At 45.2% G+C, this 13600-nt stretch overlaps 1 protein-coding gene across 5 annotated transcripts in view; it reads left to right on the plus strand.

Annotated features, from left to right (window-relative positions):
• RTKN2 (rhotekin 2) overlaps positions 1 to 13600 on the plus strand; it is a 175826-nt gene that overhangs the window by 99493 nt on the left and 62733 nt on the right. The window lies entirely within an intron of this gene.

Here is a 13600-nt window from a genome sequence, read left to right on the forward strand (position 1 = left end):
TTACTGCTTTGATAAAGTAATGGGTTGCCGTGCTAATCTACTTTAAAGGTTATAAATGGAGACAAAAAAGAAAATAAGATATCATCTTTTTTATTGGACCAATTTAATATATTTCTGACAAATTTCAAAGACAGAACCTTCTTCCGTATGGCTGCATTGAGCAACAATAGCAAACATGAAAGTTTGCAATGACAGCTTTCAGGAAAAGTTAGGGGATGGGGAAGAGGAGTGAGAAATAGGGAGAGATGGATGGGTAAGCAGAGGATACAAAACAGTACAATTTTATGGTTTATAATGTGATAAGAAACCTAGATCCTTGATAAGACCTGTTAGCTGGGTGTAACAATATTTTATTATCTTAACTTCCAAGCCCTTATGTTCCTGGATTTTGTTAAAGCAAGGACAAATCAAGATCAAGTATGCATATGTAATGTTGTAAATGACATAAGAACATAAGAATTGCCGCTGCTGGGTCAGACCAGTGGTCCATCATGCCCAGCAGTCTGCTCACGCGGCTGTCCTTAGGTCAAAGACCAGTGCCCTAACTGAGACTAGCTTTACAGCAGATAAAGTTCTGAACCGTCCATCTAGAATGGTTTTTTGATAACCTTGATCACACTCATTATTCACTTAGGGTTCTAAATTTTGCCTGCCAAGTTTATTCAAGAGGCTCCTATGCGGAACTGTGTCAAAAGCTTTGCTAAAATCTAAGTAAATTACATCTATCGCACAACCAATCCAGTTCTCTGGTCGCCCAGTCAAAGAATTCAATCATTTTTGTTTAGCATGTTTTACCTTTAGTAAAAAAAATACCACACAGTAAAGTGAAAATCAATCAATAATTACTAAACAACTCTTCCACCATTTAAATGCATAAAGTAAAAAAAGACTTATTACCAGTGTATATGTGTGTGTGTATATCTATCTATCTATCTATCTATACACACATACATACACACATACATACATACACACACATACATACATACACACACATACATACATACACACATACATACACACATACACAACATACACACACATACATACACACACATACATACACACACATACACACACACACATACATACACACACATACATACACACACATACATACACACACATACACATGCACACACACATACACACACACATACACACACACACACAATAATTCATGGGCATAAAAAAACCTCCTTTATTTTGCTTAAGAAGTGCTCTGTGCAATGCAAACGGTTGAGAAAATATTAAAAGGATCCAGATAACAACAAAAGGTTACTTATCTTCATCCAGGATCGATGCCTTGGATACTTATCTTCATCCAGGATCGATGCCACTGGATTCCAGAAAATGTACTATCCTTTCCTTCAGCAACACTTCCATTATTTTTCCAACAACCATCCCGCTTCATCTCTGTGACCACTTTTTTGAAGAGGGACTACATCTGCTCTTCTCCAATCCCACCTCCAAGGAGATATTGAACAAATCTTTAAGAGGACCTGTCAGAACCTCTCTGAGCTACCTCAGTATCTTAGGATGGATGCCACCCGGTCCCATGGCTTTGTCCACCTTCAATTTTTCAAGTTATTCATAAACTTTCTTGCGTAAATGATGCAGTATCCACTCCATTCTCGCATATAACTTTTCCAGCTTATTGCGGTCCTTCTCCAGGATTTCATCTTTGAACACAGAACAGAAGTATTTGTTTAGCAAGTTAGCTTTCTCCACATGTGGTTTGTAGTCTTGTCTCACAATTCCATTTTTTGTCTTCTTTACACTAATATACCTGAAAAAAAATTTGTCTCCCTTTTTTACATTTCTAGTCATTTGCTCTTCAGCTTGCACTTTGCTTCTTTCATTTTCATCTGGTATTCCTTTCTGTGCTTCTCTTTTTTTTTGAATTTTTTTGTATTTTACAAATGCCAACTTTTATTTTCACCATCATTTTGGAAAACTATATCAGTTTTTCTCTTGCTTTTATTTATATTCCTCACATAAAGGTCAGCTAATTTTGTTGCTCCTTTAAGCTTGAACCACTGTTTTTCTACTTCTCTTATATCCTATCAGCTCTTTCTTCAGGTACTTCCTCGTTTTACTAAAATCTATACGTTTGAAATTCAGGACTTTGGATTTTGTGTGGCTGCCCTCCACTTTAGCTTTTTTTTTTTAATTTATAACTTTAATAATTTATAATATCAAAAGATACCAAGGATAAAGGTTACTTACATCAAATTTTTAACAATACTTATACAACACAAACATTCCTTTTCAAGCCCACAAGTAATGGGGAGACATGCAACTTTCCAACTAACAAAAATAAGGAAAACAAAGAATTGGTTTTCGATTCATAATAAATCTCAACCATTCACTGCTATGGAACCTTACAACCACCTATTTCTCAGTAATGAGTCATTAAAACAATAGGAAAAAATCATTTCTGTTCTCGAGCTATTAGAAATTGTTGCAATTGAATAGGATCCCAAAATACATATTCATTGTCTTGTAATTTAACAAGGTTTCATAGAAACAGGAACTTCTTCCTTGTTTCAAATAGCAGCCTTTATTAACGATCTTCTTAGACCCTCAGCGTCACCACTCAGAACTCAAACGTATCACTGTTCTGAGCTTTACGTAGCAAATCGTCACTGGGTCTGCATGTACTATTTTATAATTTATCAAGAGCTTAATTTATAGTTTTAAATGATTTTAAATAGTTTACTTAGCTTTATACGCTGTCATTTCTATTAGTAGATGTCTATATCAAGCAGGGTGTTTCAGCCGACATGTTTCGCGGGGACCGCTTTATCAAGGCTTCACCCCTATTGAACATAAATAGAATAGACAATACTTTAGTTCCCACTCTTATTTTAAAAATCTGAAATATATCCAAACCTTACAATATAAAACAGACATTAGAAGTCTTTCTTGCTTACCCTTCTGCTGTCAACCTCCTCGAATACTCTATAAAGGAGCCGGCAGCGTACTACCGAATAAATAACCGGGATAGTCTTAGAAGCCAGGCCCACTTCCTGACGTGGGCTCCTGACGTCAAAAGGACTCCCCCTTACAGTAACTAAATCATTAACTGGACTCCTCCCCCTGTCTGTTCGTAGACAAGGATTAAACCAAAGACATCCACTCTAGTCCCATATTTAACCCGTGTGGAATCACTGTATTTAAAGTATAAATCCAACGCTGTTCCTTATAGTTCAAACTTTCTTCAATATTAATCCTACCCTCCCTCCCTACATTTACCTGGTCAATCACTCTCCATTTTAGTTGGCTTGCTTCATGGCCTAACTTTATACAGTGTTCAACTATAGGGGCTTGCAACGATTTAGTTTTAATGCGTGATTTATGCTCATTTAATCTAACATGAATAGGTCGGATAGTACGACCTACATATACTAAACTGCAGGGACAAATAAGAACATTAAAACTAAATCGTTGCAAGCCCCTATAGTTGAACACTGTATAAAGTTAGGCCATGAAGCAAGCCAACTAAAATGGAGAGTGATTGACCAGGTAAATGTAGGGAGGGAGGGTAGGATTAATATTGAAGAAAGTTTGAACTATAAGGAACAGCGTTGGATTTATACTTTAAATACAGTGATTCCACACGGGTTAAATATGGAACTAGAGTAGATGTCTTTGGTTTAATCCTTGTCTACGAACAGACAGGGGGAGGAGTCCAGTTAATGATTTAGTTACTGTAAGGGGCAGTCCTTTTGACGTTCTGACAGTTAGTAATAGCTGATGATGTTATTATTCGTTTAGTTTGGGGGTCCTTCCATTTCTCTCCTTCAATGGTGTTAATACACCATTGGCAATGTCCGCATTTGTTGTGCTTGCCTATGATCCTAGCTTGTCTCTGACCAGTCTTTTGACTTATTAAAACTTGACCTATAGTTTTGGCTTTCTTAAAAGAAAACATCGGGACCTCAGCAAAAATATGGTGAAGCTGTAAAATATGCCAGTATTTCTTTGGGAGATCAGTTCCTTAGCAGCTTCTGAGTAGGGGAGTATGCAAATTAACCTATCTGGTCTATCCCTTTCAGTTTTTTCTGTTAATAGAAGTTCCCTGTTTGCATACTTAGCTCTTAGGAAGGCTCTATGAATGGACTTCTCAGGATAGCCCCTCACTCTGAACCTATTCTTTAACTGATCTGAGGCCTCTTTAAATTCCTTCATTTCTGAAGAAACCCTTCTTAGTCTCAGGAACTGACTCACCGGGAGGTTAAACTTCAGATGGTAAGGATGGTAGCTTTGAAAATGCAAAAGAGTGTTCCTAGCTACAGGTTTCCTATAGAGACTAGTGCCTAATTTTAAATTTTCTTTTCTTATTGTCATATCCAAAAATTCAATTGTAGTTTTATTATACGTGAGAATGAATTGTAGATGAGGATCTCTAGTATTTATCCAAGTTAGAAAAGCTTGTAATCTCTGTTCAGTCCCTGACCACAAAAAGAATATATCATCTAAAAACCTTTTCCACAAAATAATATTTTGAAAAAATTATGAAGGGTAAATCTCCATCTCTTCAAATTGTGCTACATACAGGGTGGCTACCGAGGGGGGGCTAAGGTTGCCCCCATCGCCACCCCCTGTATTTGTTGGTAATAAGTCCCTTCAAATTCAAAGTAGTTTTTTTCAATTACCCATTTAGTTAATTTGAGCAGAAACTCAGTACTAATTCTCTGATCATCTACTCTATGTGTCAAGATGTTTTTTTACTATTGTTTGGGCTTTATCTTGTGGTATTTTGGTGTAGAGAGAAACCACATCTAAAGTAACTAAAAAAGATACTTGGCTTACGTCTGAAATCTGAGCCAAGATTCTAAGAAGATGGGAAGAGTCTTTCAAAAAAGAAGGGATCTTTTCAGTTTCTTTCTTAAGAAATATATCCATAAATTGTGACAGTGGCTCTAAAAGAGATCCTCTTGTATTTACTATTGGTCTTCCGGGAGGATTTGTTTGATTTTTATGAATTTTCGGGACAAAGTAAATATAAGGAGTACGTGGATATTTCTCCAACAAAAACTGATATTCTTTTTTGGTTAACATCCTGAGTTGATGGGTCACCCAATCAAATATATCTTTCATCATAAATTGGAGTGGATCATAAATTGGAGTGGTAAGGGGGCATACGCTGTCGTGTCCGATAATTGACTACTAGCCTCTCTCAAATAATAATCTCTTTCCATCACGACAGTAGCTCCACCCTTATCAGCTCTTAGAATCATTATTTATCCCAGGACAAGCAGGCATGATATTCTCACATGTGGGTGACGTCATCTACGGAGCCCCAGCGCGGACAGCTTTTCAAGCAAACTTGATTGAAGTTTCAAGTTTGCTATGCTGCACCACACATGTGCATGCCTTCTTGCCCACTAGAGGGTGCATCCCCACCTCGTGGTCCTCAGTTCAGTTTTTTCCGCGGAGCCAGAAGCCCTGTGGAAATTGTGCTCTATATCTTTTGCCTTCTGACACCGCGGCTGAGTGTGTTTTCTCGGTCGCTGTGCTTGATTTGTTATTTTTATTAGTTCGTGTGTTAGTTATCGTCGAAAAAAAAAAAAAAAATGGTTTTTCGTTCGGCTCCGGGGGCTCCCGGTAGCCGCGGCCGCGGGACCTCGTTCGTTCCCGGCCATTTTTGAGTTCATGTCCCGTCCCTTGACGGGCTTTAAAAATTGCACCCGGTGCGATCGGTTGCTTTCGATTACCGATCCCCACTGGTGGTGCTTATTGTGCCTAGGTCCTGAGCACCCGACTGACTCCTGTACCAGGTGCTCGACATTTCAGACTAGAGCTCTCCGCCGCTGTCGTGCCCGAATGGCGGAGCTCTTTGCTGTGGACCCCGCGGTGGGGAAGGCCTCGACGTCGGCCTCGGCTTCGGCCCCGGCCTTGACCTTGGCCTCGACTCCCTTGACCTCGCCGCGGATGTCTTCCTCGTCCAAGCCTACCTCGGCGACGAAGCCTGCCCAGGGTAAGTCCTCACTTCCTTCCTCGACTCCAGGGTCTGCGAAGAAGCCGTCCTCGACGGGGGCGGGTGGGTCGTCCTCGGCCCCGCCCCGATCGTCGAAGTCGGGTGTCCTGCGGGAATACTCGAGACCGAGGTCGCCCTCGAGGGAGCACCCGCCGGCCCCGGATCTACCGGCTATGATGGGAGTTCCCGTTTTTCAGGACTTACTCCGTGCACTCATTGCCTCGGAGCTGTCTGTCGCGCACCTGCAGCCGGCGTCGGCCTCGACTGCCTCGGCTTCGGCGGCCTCGGTCTCGGTTCCCTTGGCTTCGGCCCCCGGGGTGATTCCGGCCCCGACCTTGCCCTCGACCTCGGTTGACCAGCCTGAGCGGAGTGTGCGGCCGCGGGACAAGGTGCGTAGGGTTAGGAGGATCTCTTCCACTTCTTCCTCGTCGAGGTCCTCCCGGGGTTCCTCGCCCTCGGGTCGGCCTCGGGCGAAGCGTCGGCCGAGGAAGTCCAAACGTCCTCGGGGTTCTCCTCGGAGACGCGGTCGGTCCTCGCCGACCGGGGCTGAGACGCTACGTGTCTCGGAGCTCCGCCTCGACAATCCGAGGCTTTTCCGTTCCTCCGAGGGAGGGTTATCGAGAGACTCCTCGCCGAGACGGAAGGGGCATGCCTCGGTGCCTCGTACCCCGGGGACTTCCCATAGGGGTTCCTCGGGGCATAGGCGGTCCCCGACCCCGTCGAGGTCGCTTGGTGCGGCGTCGTGGGGTTCGGGGTCTGGCACTGGTAGGGAACCTCGGTATTCCCGTGAGGCTTCCCCTTCCTTTTTGGCGGCGCGGGCTTCTCGATCTCCCTCTCCACCTTCCAAACCCTCCTCCTTTTCGAGATTTGTGCTTGATATGGGGAGGGCCTTGGACCTGGATCTGGTGTCCGGTTCTCAATATACGAAGGAATTTTTGGAGGAGCAGAATTTGCCTTCTCCCCCGAGGGAGACTCCTCGTCTGCCTCTCAATAAAGTCCTCCATCAGACCTTCCTGAGAAATTTGGACGCCCCTCTTACGGTCATAGCGGTTCTGTCGAAGATGGAGTCGAAGTACCGTACCATCCCGTGCAAGGGCTTCGAGAAAGCACAACTGTCTCACCAGTCGTTGCTGGTGGAGTCGGCGTTAAAAAAGTCTCAGCCTTCTAGGGTCTCGGCTGCTGTACCTCCCGGACGGGAAGGGCGGACCCTGGACAAGTTTGGTCGCCGCCTCTACTCCAATTCCATGATGGCGGCCAGGGTCCTTAATTATGCTTTCACTTTTTCATCCTATCTGAGGCAGATGGTGAAGGCGTTACCCCGTTATCATGGGGTCATGCCGGATTCTCATAAGGGGGACTTTGGTAATTTTATGGCCAACTTGTCACAGCTGCGTCTATACCTTTTTCATGCCATTTACGACGCATTTGAGTTGGCCTCCAGGGTCTCCGCCTTGCGGTAGCGATGCGCCGTCTCGCATGGCTCCGAACGGTTGATATGGACCCGAACTTGCAGGAGCGCCTGGCCAATCTGCCATGTGTTGGGTCGGAATTGTTCGATGAGTCCCTGGAGGCGGCGACCAAACGCCTGTCCGAACATGAGCGCTCCATCGCCTCCTTGGTCCGTCCTAAACCCCAGGTACCGCCACAGAAGCCGTTCAGACCTCCACCGCGGCGATACCCTCAAAAGTCTACGCCGGCATTCTCTAGGCCTCCGCCCCGGCGTCCCCCGCAGCAGGGCAGAGTGGGCCAACAAAAACCTCAGGCGCCGGCGCCGTCTTTTAGACGTGATGAGCGGATGGGGGCGGGCCCCCCTCCGCACTCTCGCCGGACCCCCTGCCCATCGGGGGCCGGCTGCTGGCCTTTCATTCGGCCTGGGCTATGATCACGTCAGACGCTTAGATGCTCCGTCTCATCTCTGAGGGTTACTCGCTGAACTTCTCAGCCACGCCGCCGGAACAACCGCCAGGGGCCCCTCTTTGCAGTCGAGCCCAGCTCCCTCTTCTCCTCTCGGAAGCCAGGGCCTTGTTGAGCCTTCGGGCGGTGGAGCCGGTCCCCCCAAACCAACGGGGGCGGGGGTTTTACTCCCGTTACTTTTTGGTCCCAAAGAAGACCGGGGACTTACGCCCCATTTTGGACCTCCGGAAGCTCAACAAGTTCCTGGTCCGAGAGAAGTTCCGTATGTTGTCGCTTCCGGTTCTCTACCCTCTGTTGGAGGAAGGGGATTGGATGTGCTCCCTAGACTTGAAGGAAGCGTATACTCATGTTCCGGTGCATCCCACCTTCCGCAAGTTCTTACGGTTCCAGGTGGGGGAGTTGCACCTTCAGTATCGGGTCCTCCCTTTCGGGCTGGCGTCGTCGCCTCGAGTCTTCACGAAGTGTATGGTGGTAGTCGCGGCTGCCCTGAGATCTCGGGGGCTACAGGTCTTTCCCTACCTGGACGATTGGCTGATCAAGGCATCATCCAGGGAGGGGGTTATCTCAGCGACCCAACAGACTATCATCTTCCTTCAACGTCTGGGGTTCGAAGTGAACTTTCCCAAATCGCAGCTGTGCCCTGCTCAATCCCTTCAGTTTATCGGGGCCGTGCTGGACATGGTTCACCTTCGTGCTTTCCTCCCCCCTCCGAGGGTGGAGGCTCTACTTCGACTGTGCCGTCAGATTTCGCTGCAGCGCTCCATCTCAGCGCACCGTCTGATGATTCTACTTGGCCACATGGCGTCGACGGTTCATGTCACACCGTTCGCCCGATTGCACCTGAGACTCCCTCAGTGGACCTTGGCCTCCCAGTGGCGTCAAGATCGGGACCCACTTTCCTTTCCTGTGACAGTGACACCTTCCTTGAGATGCTCGCTCCGTTGGTGGACCAACTCTTCCAATCTTTCTGGGGGTTTGCTCTTTCTCGTCCCTCCGCATCGCAAGGTCCTGACCACGGACTCTTCGGTCCGGTCTGCGGACTCAAGGTCTATGGTAAGCAGAGGACCGTCTTTGTCACATCAATGTGTTGGAGCTTCGTGTCATTTTTCTGGCCGCTCGAGCTTTCTGCCACCTGCTGCACGATCAGGTAGTCCTCGTGCGGACGGACAACCAGGTGGCAATGTACTATGTGAACAAGCAAGGGGGGACGGGCTCTTGGCCCCTGTGCCGGGAAGCCCTGCGCCTTTGGGAATGGGCGGTCTCCCAGAACATCTTCCTGTGGGCGGTTTACATTCAGGGAGAGAAGAATTGTCTGGCCGACAAACTCAGTCGTCTTCTCCAGCCGCACGAGTGGTCACTAAACTCCCGAGTTCTGCACGAGGTTTTCGACCGCTGGGGGACTCCTCAGGTGGATCTGTTTGCCTCCCCGGAGACTCACAAACTGCCCCTCTATTGTTCTCGGATGTACTCCCCGGACCGTCTAGAGGCTGATGCCTTTCTTCTCGACTGGGGAGGGAGGTTCCTTTATGTGTTTCCTCCTTTCCCTCTGATCTTGAGGACGCTGGTTCATCTCAAATCTTCCAGAGCCACTATGATTCTCATTGCGCCTCGTTGGCCTCGTCAGCACTGGTTCTCCCTGCTCCTTCAACTCAGTGTCAGGGAGCCTCTGCTTCTGCCTGTCTTTCCCTCTCTGCTGTCTCAGAGTCGGGGTTCGCTGTTGCATCCCAATCTTCAGTCCTTACATCTGACGGCTTGGTTCCTTTCCCCTTGACTTCGGTTTCTGTTTCTCAGTCTGTCAGGGAGGTTTTGGAAGCCTCGCGCAAGGTCTCGACTCGGCTTTGTTATTCCCAGAAGTGGACCAGATTTTCATCCTGGTGTTACTCGCACCATCTGGCTCCGAGTTCGGTTCCGGTGTCTTCGGTTCTGGAATATTTGTTGCATTTGTCCAAGTCTGGGCTGAAGACGACTTCCATTCGAGTGCATCTTAGTGCTATTGCTGCTTTCCATCGGCATCTTGAGGGTCGGTCTCTCTCTCTTCATCCTCTGGTGACTCGTTTCATGCGGGGTCTGGTGAATGTTCATCCCCCTCTGAAACCTCCCCCTGTAGTTTGGGATCTCAATGTGGTTTTGGCTCAGCTGATGAAGCCTCCTTTTGAGCCTATTGCCAAATCTCATCTTAAGTTTCTCACTTGGAAGGTGATTTTTCTGATTGCACTCACCTCAGCTAGGCGAGTTAGTGAGTTGCAGGCTTTGGTTGCGGACCCGCCTTTTACTGTGTTTCATCATGACAAGGTGGTTCTTCGCATCCATCCTAAATTTTTGCCGAAGGTTGTGTCTGATTTCCACCTCAATCAGTCCATTGTTCTTCCGGTGTTCTTTCCAAAGCCCCACTCGCATCCTGGCGAGGTGGCGCTTCACACGCTTGACTGTAAGAGGGCGTTGGCTTTTTATCTTCAACGCACTCAGTCTCATCGGAAGGTTCCTCAATTATTTTTGTCCTTCGACCCTAATCGGTTGGGACGTCCTGTTTCCAAGCGCACCTTGTCTAACTGGTTGGCTGCTTGTATTTCCTTTTGCTACGCTCAGGCTGGTCTCGCGCTGCATGGTCGGGTTACGGGACATAAGGTCCGAGCAATGGCAGCTTCTGTTGCTTTCCTCCGGTCTACTCCAGTGGAGGACATCTGCAAGGCTGCCACTTGGTCTTCGGTTCATACTTTCACCTCCCACTACTGTCTGGATACGTTGTCCAGAAGCGATGGCCGGTTTGGCCAGTCGGTTTTGCGTAACCTGTTTTCCTAAATTGCCATCCTCCCACCTGCCCTTTTTTGGTTGGCTTGGAGGTCACCCACATGTGAGAATATCATGCCTTCTTGTCCTGGGATAAAGCACAGTTACTTACCGTAACAGGTGTTATCCAGGGACAGCAGGCATATATTCTCACAACCCGCCCTCCTCCCCAGGGATGGCTTCTTTGCTGGCTATGGAACTGAGGACCACGAGGTGGGGATGCGCCCTCTAGTGGGCAAGAAGGCATGCACATGCGTGGTGCAGCATAGCAAACTTGAAACTTCAATCAAGTTTGCTTGAAAAGCTGTCCGCGCTGGGGCTCCATAGATGACGTCACCCACATGTGAGAATATATGCCTGCTGTCCCTGGATAACACCTGTTACGGTAAGTAACTGTGCTATCTTGTAAGTCTTTTAGTTGTAACAGAGCTTTATGTTGCTGATGAGTTAAATTATATGGTATTTTCCAATGTTTTATCTTTTCATATTCAGAAATGCCTACCGATACCAAATCTCTAAATGTGGCAATAGCTGTGTCTATTGGCCCCGGTGGGATCCAATGTGATTCACTTCTACTGATGAAAAATTCTTCTTCTTGCGATGTAACAGAATCTTGAAAAACAATTTTAGTTGTAATTTCCTCAAAAATTTATAGAAAAAGATTTTTAACTGGAAAAAATCAGGTCGTTGGCATATTGCAAAATTTAGACCAAGCTCTAATACTTATTGTTGTTCATTCGTTAATGATTTTGTGGAGATATTTATAACTGTTGACTCTACTTTTTCCCATTGGGCAGGATCTTGCCCCTGCCTCGTTGGGTCCCTCTTGTTCTTCCTCTCTAACGTGCTCCCCTTTGATCTTGACCCCCTTCCCCCGATGTTTTGGAGGAAGGGGCAGTATCTACTGACTCACCACTGGTGTTGTCGGATTCTTCAGATAAGGCACTGAATGCTACTTTCTTCTTTGTAATTATTCCGCTTGCAATTTTCTTATTCCAGGTATAAACTCTACCCATTTGGTAGTCTTTTTCATCCCTTTTCCATTTTCGTATTTTTGTCTGCTTTATAGAATCCCGAAACTGTACCATCTCATCTTCTAGCTCTTCCTGTTTCTTAGTAAATTCATCTTTATCAATTTTTTCTTTCATTTCCAACTCCATGGAGAATGTCTTTGATCTAATTCTATATCTGAGGTAGTCTCCACCAATAAAATCATAAGGTCTCTAGAACAACAGTTTAAAATCCATAAATTTCTCCATAAATGATTTATCAAGAATAGTGAGTTTGGGTTCTTTTAATATACGAAGTCCTCGTGGTATCATGGACTTTTTAAGATATTGAACCATCATACTCCCATGTAATTCAGCTCTTATTAGGCATTTATGTGTCTGCTCTAGTTCAATCCATGATGACTGGGTGGAAGAGTCCTCTATATCAGTGGTTCCCAACCCTGTCCTGGAGGAACACCAGGCCAATTGGGTTTTCAGGCTAGCCCTAATGAATATGCATGAAGCAAATTTGCATGCCTATCACTTCCATCATATGCAAATCTCTCTCATGCATATTCATTAGGGCTAGCCTGAAAACCCGATTGGCCTGGTGTTCCTCCAGGACAGGGTTGGGAATCACTGCTCTATATCATCTAGAAGAGCAGGCCTAGATAAGATATTGTTAAACTGCTCTTCTGTATATCCAATAAACTCAGCTTCTAACGATGCCATTTCTTCAATTAATCAGATATATAGCATGAAAATATCAAACGGCTACCTCTTATATACTGGTTTCATAGAAACAGGAACTTCTTCCTTGTTTCAAATAGCAGCCTTTATTAACGATCTTCTTAGACCCTCAGCGTCACCACTCAGAACTTAAACGCATCACTGTTCTGAGCTTTACGTGGCAAATCGTCACTGGGTCTGCATGTACTATTTTATAATTTATCAAGAGCTTAATTTATAGTTTTAAATAGTTTTAAATGATTTTAAATAGTTTACTTAGCTTTATACGCTGTCATTTCTATTAGTAGATGTCTATATCAAGCAGGGTGTTTCAGCCGACATGTTTCGCGGGGACTGCTTTATCAAGGCTTCACCCCTATTGAACATAAATAGAATAGTCAATATTTTAGTTCCCACTCTTATTTAAAAAATCTGAAATATATCCAAACCTTACAATATAAAACAGACATTAGAAGTCTTTCTTGCTTACCCTTCTGCTGTCAACCTCCTCGAATACTCTATAAAGGAGCCGGCAGCGTACTACCGAATAAATAACCGGGATAGTCTTAGAAGCCAGGCCCACTTCCTGACGTGGGCTCCTGACGTCAAAAGGACTGCCCCTTACAGTAACTCTAAATCATTAACTGGACTCCTCCCCTTGTCTGTTCGTAGACAAGGATTAAACCAAAGACATCCACTCTAGTTCCATATTTAACCCGTGTGGAATCACTGTATTTAAAGTATAAATCCAACTCTGTTCCTTATAGTTCAAACTTTCTTCAATATAAATTATAAAATAGTACATGCAGACCCAGTGACGATTTGCCACGTAAAGCTCAGAACAGTGATACGTTTGAATTCTGAGTGGTGACGCTGAGGGTCTAAGAAGATCGTTAATAAAGGCTGCTATTTGAAACAAGGAAGAAGTTCCTGTTTCTATGAAACCAGTATATAAGAGGTAGCCGTTTGATATTTTCATGCTATATATCTGATTCCTTGTAATTTAACAAGACATTTGCATGGAAATTTTAGATAAAAAGATGCCTCAAGAGCTAAAACTCTTGTTCTTAATTTCAAAAATTCTTTCCTTCTTAGTTGCGTAGCTCTTGAGACATCAGGAAAAATTCTAATTAATCTCCACAAAATTTTGTCAACCTATTTTTAAAATAAAGTTTCATGATTAACCTTTTATCTA

This window comes from Geotrypetes seraphini, chromosome 4 (genome assembly GCF_902459505.1).
Source record: "Geotrypetes seraphini chromosome 4, aGeoSer1.1, whole genome shotgun sequence".
NCBI lineage: Eukaryota > Metazoa > Chordata > Amphibia > Gymnophiona > Dermophiidae > Geotrypetes > Geotrypetes seraphini.